The sequence below is a fragment of the Molothrus aeneus genome, chromosome 3, assembly GCF_037042795.1.
Source record: "Molothrus aeneus isolate 106 chromosome 3, BPBGC_Maene_1.0, whole genome shotgun sequence".
In the NCBI taxonomy this organism is placed as follows: Eukaryota; Metazoa; Chordata; class Aves; order Passeriformes; family Icteridae; genus Molothrus; species Molothrus aeneus.
In genome coordinates, this window is record NC_089648.1 from 60,919,221 (window position 1) to 60,936,282 (window position 17,062).

The 17,062-nt window shown below is 41.5% G+C and overlaps 1 protein-coding gene across 3 annotated transcripts in view; it reads right to left on the bottom strand.

Annotated features, from left to right (window-relative positions):
- The window catches only part of NCOA7 (nuclear receptor coactivator 7), an 80,213-nt gene extending 63,783 nt beyond the window's left edge, over nucleotides 1-16,430 (bottom strand). For all 3 annotated transcript variants that reach the window (XM_066547054.1, XM_066547055.1, XM_066547053.1), the window contains exon 1: nucleotides 16,342-16,430. The gene's annotated coding sequence lies outside the window, so the exon portion shown is untranslated. The remainder of the gene's footprint in view (nucleotides 1-16,341) is intronic.
- Nucleotides 16,431-17,062: the final 632 nt, after the last annotated feature.

Here is a 17,062-nt window from a genome sequence, read left to right on the forward strand (position 1 = left end):
AGAGAGGAGGTTAAGCCTGGACCTAACCACAGATGCTGCAGGAGCTGCCAGCACCAAACCAGTGGGGCACTGCTCAGCTCCCCATGTATGAGCTTTGCTGTTTGCTAAACAGTGCTAAACAAAGCCAGCAATGCCAAAATGGGTATGGAGCCTGCTCTTCTCATATCAAATAAATCCAAATCCAATTCCTTTCACATGGGGAGGAGGAATAAAGCAAGAATGCAAAAAAATTAAATAATTGTATTCATATCAGATGGGCACTGAGAAAATTGGAATGTTATCCACAGAGCAGACACAGCAAAGGCATTCAGGCTTTTTTTTTTCTTTCACTAATAAAAATACCCTGCAATATATATCCAGTCACCAATTCAAGTACATTTTCATAATAGCATAATTCAATGTCAGATCCCACTCTGTTGACCTAAAACTTACTTAGTTTACCTTCTTAGAAGAAACAACAGTGTTGATCTAGAAAGGCATATTAAGGTCTGAAAATTATACTTTGAAAACATAGTACTAGAAATAGCAAACTGATTAGGAATGCTGACTTCTTAACTTCTGAGTTTACCTGTGTTGTTGGGAATTTTGCACTAGTTGCCTCAAAGGAAAAAAAAAGAGAAAATCTGACAGCTAGGAGGAACATAGCACAGCCTGCAGTAATTGCTACAGAAAACTAGTATTTAGTATTTCTGAGAGGTCCTTTTCAATTTTAGTTTTTTAAGCAGTTACAGCACATATGTCACATTTACTTTACAGGATGTCACTGACAATTTAAAGTGACATCAAAAAAGGCAAACCTACTCCACACTTCTCCCTTATTTGTCCTTTGATATTTTACAAGAAAAGAAAAAAAAATTCAAGGTAATCTTTATCATCTGCATAAAATGTTATTAAGGATATATGATTCAAATGAATCTTGGTTTCCTGGCAGCTCCTTTCTGGTACAGATGAATACTGAATCAGCATACCATTAAAAATGTACGTATTTGGGGATATTTATATGCTGAGAAACAGACAACTTACTCATATATCATGAGTTCAGTCCAAACTCAAAGGATGACAAAGCTCATTTTATATAAATTTCAGGCTCAGTTTAACCTTTTCTACACCCTGAACAGAAGTAGACTGTGAAAATCTTCTATTATATGTTTACAGCAGTGCTAATTCTTTAACTAGGCATTTTCAAGGCAAACGAAACAATGCATTTCAGTAAGAAGCCTGTTAAAAATTTGCCACTTTCCAAATTTAGCCAGTGTCAGCACCTGATAATTATATAAAGAAAAGAACAAAATACATAAACATACACTGTTCTTCCCTAATTTAGCCCTACTGCTCTGAATATTTTATTTATATTTACTCATTTCTGGATACTTGCTGTGTCTCTCTAGTGCTGCTGCCAGGGAATTCTGGGGAGTTTACTGAAAATTTGTAATTAGAATGGGAATGCTCCAACGAGGCCAAAAAAAAATTTGTTTTTTAAATGTTAAAGTCACAGGAACAGACTGAACTCCTGACCATGGATATCCACACCCCTTCTACTGTCACCACACTCTCAAGACCTCCAGAAACTGCTTCCAGGTCCTGCTGTCCTCCCTGCAACCTGGCACTGCAGGACAGCAGCCTCCTGCACTGGTACATTCAAAGTAGCAGCAGAAGGTACTCTAAGTGCAGGGATAAAAACAGGAAACAGAAGATTAGAAGTAACTTAGTGTGTGAATAGAGTACCCTTTAAAGACTGATAAATTTACCAATTTTTCAAAATTATTTTTTCTCCCTTTTCCTTCCCTTCTCATGCATGAAGAATAATCACCTTGCTACTCGCAGCTTAAGTAGTTCATATTTTCATGAAACAAGAAAAAGTCCTGCTTGCTGTGCTCAGGAGTAAGCACCCAGAAATCCTGTCTGCTGCCCTAAAGCATCAATAAGCAATCCTTTAATTACTTTCCAAAACTGTGCATGTGAACAACAGTACATCCAACAGCACAGCAATGCAGAAGCCAATGAAGCATCTGACTATTTTTAGAACATTCAGTGGACTTGATAGCTTTTCTCTTGGCCATCTGTTCCCACTGCAAGTCCTGGAAAAACATATGGAGAAAAAGAAACATTCAAGATCATGCAATTCTCTAGACATATTTTTCATGACCCTGTAGAGTCAGTATCTCTCAACCTCTCATGAGGTAGGAAAATTATGTAATTCCCTGCTTTGTAAATGGGGAGCTGAACTGTAAGAATTACCTCCACATGCTCAAATGAGAGCAGAAGAGCAATGTGTGCAAGTGCCCTCCCAGTAGCTTTAATCCAGCCTTAACAATGAGAACATGGGAGGAGATTACTTTGACAAGGAGATAGTTATTATTTTCTGTGGAATTTAAACTGACTGACTTTGGAAACCAATAGCACAGTCTCGATTTTATCTGGCTCTGTGGCTATATACATAAGAATCGTAGCTCAGACCACAAAAGAACATAAAAAGCCTAACTCTAACTCCTCTGAGGATCCAGGCTCACTCAGCCCCTTCAGCAAGGAGCAAGCATGTAAAAAAAGCAATTAACTGGCTTCAGGAAAACCAAGTCAAGGGTAGTGTATTCCATAACTTAGCAGGACCCTCATAATACAAGAGACAGTGGCAGCAATCACACTGTGAACAACAAGCAGGGAAGGTCTACAGTCTACACACAAATTTTCCAGTTGGGAAGGCAGAGCAGATGAAGGTACAAGACACCCAGTGAGACAGCCAAGCAGATGTGGCCACAGCAAGGATGTAACAGGGAGACCCCACTGTGCTGAGGGAACAGGATGCTGCCCAGACACACCACGTAGCTCTCATCTGCTCTCTGGCACAGAGTCCCACACAACAGTAATTTTTTAGTTTTGCTTCTCTATTATACCTCTGCCCCTGAGATTACAAACACCACACACATCTGCTCACAGCAGTGCACGCTTCCGATCGCCTGCTGTAATACCAACATTCAAAAGTGGTCATATCAGACACCAAGCATTACTAATGATCTGGCTTAGGTCTGCAACTCTCTAACAGCGTCTTCTTATGAATAAGAAGTCTTCTGGGTACATGTGCCAATTCTGACCCCTAAAAGATGCAGCATGAGAGATGACAAGGGTTACACCAATAAGCCACCACTAAGACAAAAAACCAGAAAAGGTATGTTTGTAATACCTAAAGAGCAATACTAAAAATATCTCTCAAGTTGGAAGAGTAACAAATTGTAGAACAAATCACAGATAGAAGGGAAAGAGTTTCAGTGTATTAGATCTGAAATTGAACCCTTGGGGGTTGCTAGCTGTGCCTCTGATGAGCCCAAAGCAGTTACCAGAGCACTGTGCAGATGCAAGTAAATAAAAACACACTCCATCTTTAAACATAAGGCAACAGAAACAGTTTAACATGGAAGAGGAGACGTTTTAATTTACTACTGGTCATATAAATGCCTATTATTGAGCTTCCAAAGCCAGAACACTAATAATAACCCTTGCATTCATTTCCATAGACCTCCCATTTTTAAAACCAGGAAAGTGAATGCCCACTTGCACTTCATGAGAAATGCTAAGCGTTGCAGCATTTCATTAAAGCATCACTGACTGGACTAAGCAGGCTGAGTTCTACTGTTTTTAGGTTCTGCTAGTATATGTTACTTGGTGTAACAGAAAAGATAAAAGTTTCTGTATAAACACTACAGCATCTCAAGATGAAATGTAACAGAAACGCACAGCCAGCAAAGAGGAGAATAAGTTACAATTTTATTTAGTCTTGTCTTTAGGCAGAATGACCTAGGAAAAAGTGAGATTGGAAGCTTTCAGAAAAGTACCTAGCAAAGGAAGTAAAACATAGTACCAACTTAATACATTCAAAACAATGGACAAAAGAATGTTTACTCTAAAGCCATCTGAAATATGGAATTATTTTAATACAATTATATAGTTACATTACAGTAATGATGTATAGTGTACTGGTAATTCTAAAACACTAATAAACTCTATAAAGAAGTTCCAGTCCATTACACATAACTGGAGGACACTAAACTAACCCAGGAGAGCTACTCCACCTGAGGCTCACTCAACCTTGCTCAGGTGAATAGCCCTTCTTTATGCCTCTCATCTTTGAAGTATTCCATCTGCCATGTTTCTTGTGACAAAGGTACACTCTTAAAATACACAAAAAATAAAAATACAAAAAATAAGAGATGGAAAAATAAGTGTGTAAGCAGAAGTAATTTCTAGACTTCTTGTTCATATTAAATACAGAACAGTCACAATTTCTGTGTCTACAAATAGAGAGAAACAAAGAGATTCAATGTGGCTATTTGCATGCTGTGGGATCTCAAGGACAGTGAAGATAAGATCTGGAGATAAGACAGGCAAAAAAAACAAACACCCTCGCTCTTGAGGAATGGAGCACAATGTTTAGGAGGTTATTATTCCCCCTACAGTTGTGTAGTAAACTAAAAGGTCAAGCATTTTCACTCCCTACTAATAAAGTAAGAAGAGGCTAAGCCCAGATCACCTTCAGTGCCCCTACTGGATTTCCAAGTCTGTCCACATGAACAAAGATAAAATAAAATAAAATAAATGACAATCAATGTAGCAGAAACATTTTTGATTCAGAAACACAAGAATAACAAAACTTGATGTTTTATTATTTGTTATAACTTGATGTTATTGTTATTGAAAGCCGATTCACCTCCAAAGAATTAATTGTCCAGACAAATGATTCCTGTTTTACTCGGGAAGAGGCTTTAACCCACTAACTCAGGCTGCCATGTTTCACACAGAGTAAGAGGAAGCAAACACACTACCAGGAATTCCACATCACCAGTCATGTTTTCATGAGACAAAAACATTGAGATTTAATCTTCTCTCATTGGCAGCTGAACATCACCAGATGCATTTTCCATACACAACAATGCATTTTACTGTTTAACTCAGCTTCTAGACAGAAACTGGTTACAAAACACAGTATAAACTATTAACAGGCAGAGAGTGCTATGCTATTCCAAATGTAAAAGTGCAGTGCTGTTGAAAATCAGGCCACCTGGGAAGATTTTCATTTTTAGGTCAACAAGAACATTGCTGTAGATGTTTTAAAATAATTAGTACCTTCATCTTACTGTATCTCCTGTTTCAACCTACCCCAATTCAATTAAGCATCAAGTCCAAGCCCTCTGACTCCTCAGCTTTTCACACTCATATTGTACAGGTATACACAGTGCTGCCCTCTGCAACTACTGGAAACAAAGACCTGGGGAGGTGGCAGTCAGCCTCTTCTCCCAGGCAACTAGTAATAGGACACAAGGAAAAGACTTCAACTGTGCCAGGGGAGGTTCAGGGTAGATATTAGGAAATATTTCTTCACTAGAATAGTGGTTAAGAATTGGACTGTACTCCCCAAGGAAATGGTGGAGTCACCATTCCTGGAAGTGTTCAAAAAATGAGCACACATAGCACCTTACAATATGGATTTGGTCAAAGATTGGATTTGATGATCTTAGAGGTCTTTTCCAACCTTAATGACTCTGTGATTATATCAACCACAGAAGGATGAAGTTAACCATACCCAGAGAGGGTAAGATGGATATATCACTGTTTCCTTACCTCTGCCTGGAGCATATAGGCATATACTCAAAAGGCTTTTCATGGATGTGCTCCCTAGCATTTAACTAAAACCCCAAGTACTTGCAGTTTTCTAAAATACAAAAAACTGGTGAACATTCAACACATCAACTAGCATTTAGACAACCCCCTTAGCACCACCTTGCTGTTTTGTTAGTCGACACTATCATGTTCCTTGCTCATAACAACTAATTTCATGAACTGTTTAGTATTTCAAAGAAAGCCTTGCACATCTGTTTTGATCAGATCAAGAAAGATACATACAAGCAACCACATCAAACCCAGAGCAAATGAATTACAGGTTCTCTACCAGGTTTATAAGGGCCATGATCAAGTCCTCCTTAGAGTCCCCTCTTATCACACTCAGAATACTGCTAAAGGCCACTGGATCCACAGTGTCACACACTGCAGGCCTGGCCACACTCCAGAGTTGTTTCTATGAATTAGATTACACAGGCCACAAAGTGGGATTTGCACTGGCAAAACAGCAGCATCACAGTAGACAGATGAACAGCAAATATCCTTTGGTGATTAAGGTGACCCTGACCAGTCAAAATGCCAAGCCAAAGAATTTGGGCTTTCCCTTGTCTCAGGATGTTAGAATCTGATCATGGAGCAAGCAGCTGCCAGTTCCAAGTCTTATTGGCCTTTGCCTTTCTCCCTTTTGCCCACTTCAGCTGCCTGATAACACTCCTCCACCCAAAATTACCACACCAATGACTTGCAGCAGACTCAGCAGAAGTGGCTCTGTATCTGCATTTCAGTTTATATCCCACCAGGCCAGCTCACACCCCCTTCCAGCAGGCTTTGCTGCACACAGCTGAATTACAAACACAACATCAGACAGACCTGGGGCAGAAAGCTTGGGCAGAAAACCATCAGTGTGACTCCCTGAGCAGAGACTCTGCTCTGTGGGCACTAGCAAGCACACACGTGGAAAGATGAGCGCCAGCTTTCATGGGATGACAGACTACAAGAGACAAACACCTGACCTCAGCTTCACAGTAAACTTGCTCTCTTCTCAGCTCTTTTCTCACCATCACAAGAAGTACATTTATATGAAATGTAAATAAAACTAAGGTAGAGCAGAAAGACACTGGTGTTTGAAGATTCTTAAATCACAAAGATATGGCTTGATGCTTGGCACAAATATCTATATTGTCAATTAGAGGTACCATTAATCACCTTCTGTTTACAATTATTAATTAGTTTAGGTCCAAAGATTTATATTAAGTATTCCCATTGTACTCAAAGAGACCTGATTAACGTGCTCCTAATGTTTTACAAGACAAGACCAGGCAACAAGAAACCCAGGAGGAACAAATCTATCAGTCTAACAGAAAGCACTAGAAATGATCAGTTTTTTACGTCAAGCACATTTCCAGCAATATACATAATCATGCTGTGAAATTATTGGAAACGTCTCTTTAAAAAGTACCCCATCATTTTCAGGTGTTTGGAAAAAGAACCTCAAACCAACAGAACCTCAAATCAACCCAGAGACACTACATTGTGAAAGATAAGCATTAAAATACGTCATTACTTCAAAAAAGTAACTAGACACAAGAGCTACTTTAAGGTAAAATTATTGTTTTTGAGTTTCAGCTGAACACCTCTTTTTATAATTGACCCTGATTCAAGCAAATTCCAGGTCATCGCTGCTTCTCTATCACCTACCTCCCAACTGAGAAGCAAAGAAGCTGAGGAGTGGGGGCAGAAAGGAGTCTAGCAGTAATGCAATGCAAATCTTTTCCTATCTGAAACACTGTTAACAGAACCAAAATGCCAGGTTTCCATAGCAACCTGAACTGTGTCACATGCTTACACTGTAAGCAACATTGAACAGTTTAATTGTAATACAAAATCATGTACATTTGTAATGTAAAAAATTAACACTGGAAACCTTCACTATTTATTTTTCAATTGCTTAACCTGCAAAATTTATTGTAGTCTGTTCAGTGTGACCTTGTATTACACCTACGCAGCTTTACAGGTGTTCCAGTGCTGGCAGTGTAAGGTGCATCAAAATTACAGTGATCAACAACAAATCTCTTTACACTGCACAGACTGAATCCTGTTTTTAAAAGCAGCAACATTTCTAATTATTTCCTTCTTCCTTGCAAAATCCCCTTGGGCATTGTGTAACACAAGACTATTTAGTTGTCTTGTCCTTCTGAAACATCCTGAAAACTTCTATTATCTTACCTTTTTTCCTTCCTGCACCTCCAGATTCCTGTAAACACTACACACAGTTGCTGACCTTGTACCAAGTCACCCTGTGCTATATGCAGTGCAGAAACTCGCCTCTCTAAAGGAATTTCCCTTGCTATACACCAGAGCACATCACATCTACCTACTAATTAGGGAGCAACTCTGAAGAGCTGCTTGCTTCTTCAGAAGCAGAAACAGAAAAGTTTTTTATATTTTCTCTGTGTTCTAACAATATGTGCACAGCTAACTCTTTAAAATTATTCAGGTAAGTACTGTTACCTATGTCTATGTACACAGAAAAGATAGAACAATGTCTTGATTCATGCAAAACTGTCATATGCCATCCTTCCTTCAGCATATCTGATTGGGCTTTTTACTTGCTCAACTCTGCATGCATCCAATCAGTGAGATGGTTCAGGGCTTAATTAAACAACAAAAAAAGTAAAAATACACCTGAATTAAGCTTGAGTACTGTTGCATAAAATACAGCTGTGTAGAAGTTTTCTGGTGAAGCAGTAGCAGTATATATTCTACTTTAGAATTACTCAAGTGTTTAAAACATTCTTATAGAACCGAGGTTCTCTTGTTGAACAAAACAGACTAATTTTGAAACTAAAATTCAAACTTCTTACGCTGATAGCATCAACAATGTAACTCAGCATTCTGAAGCTAGATATCTCCTTTTGCTGGAGGGTGGGGGGAACCAAACACCATAAAGTCAGAAAAATGACAAATAGCTTCAATTCCTCCATTTTCAGGAAAGCCATCCATCTCAGCCACATCAACCAGGCGCCACAACAGAGACTCTGGAGCTCTCTACTCCCATACCAAGTGCATTCAGAGGGACTTCTCACACAGGTTATGTTTGTGACACCTAAGCAAACGTGGGGACCAAAGATGAAAGCTGCCAAATTTCTGCTCACCGCAGATTATACCTGACATAGCTGCTCACATTTCAAACAAAACTTTGTATTCGCTTGTTTACAGCTACATCAATGTAATTGCTTGCCCCTTCTCAAGTTGAAGCCAGACAAATTAGTAAATGCATTAACAAGTTTTGGATTTGGCCTTGCTTTTTTCCATGTTAAAGCACCTATTTTTGAGGGGCCCTAGTCCTTCCATTCTTGGTGTTAAAATTTGTCTTTGAAAATCTGTTAAAACTGGGTGGAGACCTACACTTTAAAAATAATACAAAAAGTAGTTTGCACCTACCCCACCAGGGTGCATTAGTGATTTGTGGTTAAAAAGGACTGACGCATTACCTGGGAAAAGGGTATTACCTCAGAGCTAGATTCATAGAATCAAGAACCATTTAGGTTGAAAAAGACCTTTAAGGTCATCAAGTTTAACCATAAACCTACTCGTGTTCTTGCCAATAATTATGACAGGACTAAGGATTAAAACTCATACATCCAATCCCAAACATAGGGCCAGGCTAACCTCTTGAACAGGTCTAGCTTCCACAAAAAAATTCTCAAAAATTACTTTTTTGAGATATCTGATGCTGGACTTAGGGAAGTAAAAAGAAGGGGCAAAAAATAAGTGAAAAGAAGCAGGAAGAGAGATACGTTTCAAGTCAGATGAAATAAATTCCAATTTATAATGGGATTCTGTCATCCTGGAGCCTTTCAGTGAGAAAATCATTCACAGGTCTTGCATCACAGAATTCACAAAAAACAGTACATGGCATGAAGAAGAAACCAAAACTTGAACAACAGATGTAAAACACAGTACTGTAGAACTTTTTATTTTAATTGCAATATAATATTGACAGCAAAGCAGTTAAGAGTTGAAAACTGTACTCAGTGAAGTCCTGATTTCAGTGACAGCCATGCAAGTCTGCTTCTTTACAAAGCTTCTAGATTCAAAAAAAAAAAACCAAACAAAATTCAACCAAACCAAAGCAAACAAACAAAAAAGAAAATAAAAACCACAAAAAAGCAACCAAACAAAGAAAACAACAACAACAAAAAACCATAATTAGAGAAGAGACTTTTGAAGGACTGTTAACATTTACTAAGGGATGACAGTTTTTCCCAAGAAATGCATTTTGTAACTTGAAGCCTTTACATCCCAAACTCTACACTGATCCACAACAAAATGAACACGTAACAGTCACCAAGTAAAAATAAATACATGTCTCCTCAGAAGCACCTTAAAAATCCGGTTTGGTGCTACAAGTGGCTCCTTCAGCTGCACCACCTTTCCTTTTGCAAACCTCCTTGGCTTTCTGCTTGCATTTGCACACACCACCCTTCAGTCATGGCTCATTCCTAATGGAGCAGGTGCCACTCTGCAAGGAGCAGCATCGCTCTGCTCTGCCAGGTCTGAGCCTACATCTCCTTCCCTGGAGGAAAACAAAGAAATGAACGCACCTGCCTGCCTTGCTGGTCCCATAAACTCAACTTGAATTGTGTTCACAGTTGAGCAGAAGGGCTAGGAACTGCTCTCCTGGATGCAGTGCTATCCCACAGCTCAGCACCCATGGAGGCCAGAGGAATCCTCCAACACATGCCAGTGTGTAAGGTCTGGTTCATCCCTAGGGTTCACCTTCCTTGCTCTTTCCAACCTCCCTGTAGAAGGTTCATTATCTCTTGATTTTGCTGTACCATTTTGGTTTCAGTCTCTAGACCCCTACCCCTAAAATCTGCCTATTATATTCCAGGCTCAGCCTGGGACTGGGAACCACCAGAGCAGGGCTTAGAAAAGGACACAACTAGTTGACAAAACATTGAAACTTCCTTCTCACACAATAGGGTCAAGGTGCACAGTGTCAACAGTGCAGGAGAAAAGAAAACTAACCTTCATCTTCTTAATCTCTTTTCATGACAAACCAGTGTGTTACTTGTACTAACAGAAATGATGCACTACAAACAGAATCCAGTTTTCAAAACAAACAACCCATAAATTAAAAATTTGTCCACTGAGAGATCAGTTAGCAGCAGAGACCCTTTTAAAAAAATTTAGAATTCCTAATAAAAGGAAACAAATGGACATTTAATGTGGTGTGATGTGAGCAACAACATTAGCACAAGCCCAACAAAGGAGATTTTCCTTTCCATCCTGTAAGTGCATGACTGCAGCAGGACACAAATGCAGATGTCACAGGAAGTTCTTGCCTAGCCTCTGCACACTGATGTGATACTACCCTCTATTCACCCTAACTAAAAGGCACACCTAACCAACACTGCCCAGCACCATACACTTAACAAAAACCCAATACCACAGAACAAAACCAAAAACCAAATTATCTGTATATAAAATGAAATTTCTTCAGTGGATACCTAACCGTGAGGACTGGAAAACAACTCATGGCACTGGCAGAAAGCCATCCTTGTCCTTCCTTTGTGGTTCTCAATTTGTTTCCTAACTGGCCTGACGATGACCCAGGCTGCTTGTGACTTGACCCCACATATTTGATTGGCAAAGGGACTTTCACGTTCATCAGCTGTTAATCATTTGGGCCAGATCTGCACAAGTGACTGGCTCAGAGCAGGCAAAGTCCATCTGTCACCAAATACCTGGCCACATTTCAGCACACTGTTCTGTAACAAAGTAAAAGTTTCATCTCCTTGCTTCTTCACCTATTGTCACCAAGATATCACTGCTTACATGACACAGCTGCCACACAATAACCTGCATTTCAGAAGTTTTTGGAGTTGGGACAGAAGGTACAGACCAGATTTTATGTCACGGATTACCACAGCTCCTACCTTTAGGAGTCTTCAGCAGCTTCACTACAAAAGGCCTGATCAGCAACCAGGATGGAAAAAGGGACTACAAAATCTCAAATACTGCTGATATAAGAGAATAATTTCTTTTTAATATAAATTCTAAATATCATGCAAAAATCTTCATGTGTAAAATTATTATACACTTCAATGCTTCCCTGAATTATCTGAACTTTTCTGAGAAAGCATGAGGGAAGAACTCAAGACACTCTCTGGCCTACAAAGTTTTGCTGAGTTTGCTGCAGCTACCAAAAATCTGCATACAGATTAAACCCAGCTTTATCACAAGTACCCATGTCTTTGGCATCACTAGAGCTGCTTAAAAAGCATTCTAAAAATTATACTTAAGTTGAGAGTAAAATAAAGCCCTTGCCACCAGACTAGGGCACTGCTTAACCATGAGGCAGTTAACTACAGCAAAAGCCCACTGCCACAGCACAGCAGCAGTGCCAAGCCACTGACAAAATCAAGTTATTCCACACAGCATCTCCTCCAAAGTAACAACCTAGGCAGACCCAAGGATTTTCTGCAATCACAGCATCACCTGATCTGGCAGAAAGCCATGCACACCTCTTCCCCTCTGAATCAAAATGGCAGTGATGCTTTGTGAATATTCATACTTCTTTTCTATCCACTGCATTACCTTAGAATACTTAAAAAGAAAACAAACTGACAGATGGCATGTGGGGCAGAAAGCAGAAAAAAACCAGACTGGAGTAACAGCAGACAGAGAGAGTGCAGCTAGAAAAGGTTAAATTTATTTGAGAGAAAATGAGTCAGGGAATACATTACCTTTTCTTAAGATAAGGCTGAGTTCAAGGAAGCAACAGCTCTCACTGTGAAATTCTCTAAAACAAAGCTGTGATTTCCTCTATCTGGTGCACTGGAACCAACCCTTGCCTGCAGTGTCTTAGATTCTGAGGAAATGGCCCTCAGTTATCTTCAGAAACTATGAGAAGATCCCAAAATCAGTCATTAATGGATGAAAATAAGAAAATTTCCTTTCTAGAAATAATTCTTACAAAAATCTTTTAAATCCTAAAGCGAACACAAAATGAAACACAAACAGTACTATTTTGACCCTGTAACCAAAAGATAAACACATATCCTGCCTGTATAAACAAGTATAATTTCCCAGCTAAACTTGCATGCTTTCTGCTCCTGTAAATCAGTTTCATATGACCATTACTTAAACATGGGTACTCATACAACCCACATTTCAAGAAGGATGTTGAAAAAGCCCCTTGAAAAACATACAGAGTAGCCATAAGAAAAGCAGAAAAGATGGAAGAAATGGCACCTTGGTGGGCTCTACACATAGCATACCAAAGAGAAGGCCAAATGCTTAATTACAGCTCAGGAGTACTACAGGGCACAGAATGACTGAGCAGGAACAGCTTCACCGAGCTCTAACAGGGGCATTGGACCACACAGCACCAGGAATTTGAGGCATGCAACTGAAAGCACAGTCCACCTCTTATGATAAACAGCAATGAGAAAGGCTTACTGAGATTATGATGAGTACTCTACACATTGACAAATTCAAGTCTAATCCAGAAGTCTTCTCAAAGGATGAACTGTTGTTCCATGACAAGTCATTATTCCCAGGTAAGCACAGGAGGGTCAGGAGGACGTTATATGGCACTGAGCTGGAATATTGGTACCCTTTCTCCCAGCTTGGTCAGAGACTGGGAGCAGTGCAGGTGCAAGAGCAAAGCATTGCAAAAGCAATGCACTGCACCTGGTTGTGGGCACTTAGTACAACCTTCTGCACAGACACTGCAGATACACAGCCATGGTCCCATTCAAGGCTGCAGAGTGCTGCCCACCCCAAAACTGAACAGTTCCCAACATACAACTTCCAGCACCAGCACAACCACCTGACACTTTGACCAGGAACAAAGACATACAGATTTCCACCTACAATAGAAGGCTTTGCAAAGAAAAGCAGGAAGAAAAAGCAATTACTCTTCTGTATGTGTTGAATATATAAATCTGAAACATTTTGTTTGGGGAGGGAAATATAATTCCTCCAGCCTGCTGTGAATTTTGTCACTAACTCATAAATCTGGCTAGGGAAAATTGACAACAGAGTAAGATTTTTAAAAGGAAAAAAAAGGAGGAGAAGAAAAGAAGAACTGAAGACTTGTTTCTCCTACTCTGCTTTCTCTCCTAGTCAAAGGAGGTCACTTGAGTGAGAGCTCTTACTGCTGATTCCATTCATCAAATACAGCATTACATTTCCTTTTTTTGGGAAAGCAATCTTAACCCCCCGGACAAACTCACAGCAGAAGTGGCAGCAACGTGACTTGGACATCTCCTGCCGTGAGGGTGCAGATCACTCACAAGAAGGAGTGAGAAGCCATCAACTTTGTGGCAGGCACATCAGTAACTCCACCAGCGGGTAGATACCTCACTAAAACAAAAGCTACACCTATAAAGCCATTGACTATTTTGGCTTATTGATCATGATGAGGAAGAGGTTTATCAGTCAGCTGCTTTTTGGGTGATGACACTGAATTTCTTCTGCCAGATGAGCCCAGGACCATGACTGCCTGCTGCTGAACTGGGCACTCACTGAGACACAGAGGGCACAAGCCAGGTGCTGGACAGAGAGCTTTACCACTTTTCTCAGCATTGGTCATGTTCCAACTTTCCTTTCACGCCTACTGGATAGCAAAGAGAAATTGAGTCCCTTTGTCCTTCACTTCCATAATTATTGTTTGTGAGCAGCTCCAGCTGCCTAGAACAGCAATTTCTTGTGTCAGATCTCGCTGCAGAGGCTCACACTATGTTCTCACCTTTGAAACACCCACCCAAATGGGTGACTGCAGACTCACTCTGACTGCAGTAACTAGCCACAGGATCTCCACAATTTCTTTAATTACCTTTCCGAAGACAAGTTATCCTCCCATCCAAATCACTCTCAAGAGAATTCACTTCTGTTTGAATAGAGGAGCTCATTCATTAACACTTAAAGAGATTTGCCAGCTGTCCCGTGTAGTCAGGACCATAAGGTAGCCAAATATCTACTAGAGCCAGCCTCCATACAATTTCAACCTTCTCTTTCAAAATCATGGATACACAAAGCAACAAAGCCATATTCCTAATAAGACAAGGACTGTTCCAATCAATTCTAACTCACTTCATCTCCAAAGGGAATCACTTATCATTTCAGCAGCAGATGTAACACATCCAAATGTGAGCATGGTTACTGCTGCAGTGAGAACAGGGCATTGAGCAAAGCCAAGGAATGAAACCCAGAGACTGCCTCATAAACAACTTGGACAAATCAGGTATTCCAGTAGTGTTTATTTTCCATAACATAATAGGCAACAAGGAAAAAAAAACCCAAAAGACACAGAATTTCCCTCCAAGCCCAAGATTTTGATCCACTACTTAAAAAAAAAAAAAAAAACAAAAAACCAAAAAAAACCCCAAAAAACAGAAAGCCATCAGACAGCATTTTGCCTACAAGCGTCTACTTCAATATAACTCTTCAAAGGATCAACATTACTTGACTATTTAGGTCCTTAAAATATTTTGCATATATTTATGGACATTTTTCAGGTAAAAAGATGAAAGAGAAGGCAGTCTAAAATGCACCGCAACTTACATATTTTTTTATCATGGCTTACATTTAAAAATATATTCCTGATAAAGTGATTTTCATCCAGAAAGTATATATTCATGCATACTTACACATATATTCTTGGCATTTCCTACTGCCCTCTCCATTAATTTTCTGAAGGTCTGCATGTGTACACATAAGTGTCAGATGGAACAATATCAGGAAATTATTATTTCCATACTGTGTAAACACTGGCTGATACAATAAGTTGGCAGAGTTCATCAACACACATTTTAAGTATCACACAAACGCAGGCCCTCAGGCTGGGTCATAGCATTTTAAGCAAACCATAATCGATTAATGGGCACCTACCCATCTTAGAAGTCCACCACTGCGCATTAATACAAGAAATGTATGACTACCTAATGGGAGAACAGTAATTGTAGCATGTAAAGTAAACACATGCTAAAAGCCTGTTACTGAGTCGAAGTGTTCATAATCTCATTTCATCACCTAGGGGATGAACAGTTACTACATCCTTTAGCACCACGATACTGCACACACATCACCCAAGATACAAGTATGCCACTCCACCCGTAAACCAACTCTGAAGCAGTGTATGATGAAGGACAGAGAGGAAAGTCCATTGCACTGATTAAAGACACAAAAATCAATTATTGACACACCTTTGGAACCCGGCAGCACTTTGCAATCATGACAACCAAAGGCTATACAAATTAATATAGAGAGAGAGAGAGCCTGGAACATTCCAGTAATTCATCCGAGACCCTGAGAGGGAGGAAATAATTGAGGTTCGAAGCCGCGAATGCCATCTCGGCTACACCGGCTGGGTAGCGGGAGCTCCGCGGGTGCCCCGGAGCAGCACCCGGGGCGGGCGGGCAGGTCCCCGGAGCCGCCCGCGCCCCCGGCCGCGCCCGCACGGACACAGCGCGCCCGCGGGGCCGCCCTGCGCCTCGGGGCTGCGCTGCCGGGCTGGCTCCGCGCACCAGCGAGCGGGCGAAGCGCTCCTCTGCCCCCACAGCGCCGGCGCCGGCCCCGGCCCCGTCCCCGCCCCGCCGGGCTCCGCGCCCCCCGGCCGGGGCACAAGGCCGCGCCCGAGCAGCCCCGCCCGCCCCGCGGCCCGGCGCGCACAGACAGACAGACAGACAGACAGACAGACAGACAGACCGACCGACCGACCTGCGGGCGGGCGGCATGGCGGGCCCGGCCCGGCGCCGCGCCCCGAGCGCTCTGCGGGAGCGCCGCCGCTGCCGCCGCTGCCTCCGCCGCTCTCCGCTCGGCCACAGCGGCGCCGGCCCCGCCGCGCCCCGCCGCTCCGCCCCGCCCGGCGGTCCCGCCTCCCCTCGGCCCCGCCCGGCCGCCCCGGCCCCGCCGGATCGCGGTGGCCCCGGGGCCGGGGGCGGTGGCCGCGCTCCTGGGGCTTCAAGCCCTGCCCTGGGCAAAGGGGGCGGTCTGCGGAGCCAGAAGTCCTACGAGTCATAAAGCCCAAGCGCCGGCATTTTCCTCTGGATGGCAGTTTCTCAAGGGCGGCGCTAAAAACAAAACAGCCAGTTTTGGAAATTGAGGTTAACCAAAGCCTTCAGATCCGTGGGAAACTGAAAAGCCTAGAAACCTCATCCGCTGTTTCTACACTGTCCGCCAGTAGGCTTCTTCACCCAATCCCCAGAAAACACCCGCTGTATTTACCAGAAACTCCATTCCCTTACCCGAGATAACTGCAGGTAACCCTTCCAGATGTTTGTGGCTAGCCTAAACAGGATCTAGCTTCTTTTTTTCTTCCTTAGGTTAGTAATCAGCTCTGAAAAAACTGATTTCGGGCATTGTCTTTCAGGCATTTTAACAAAGGCATTGTAACATCATTAAATTCCAAATTCTGCAAGACAAAATCTTAAGCCTGAAG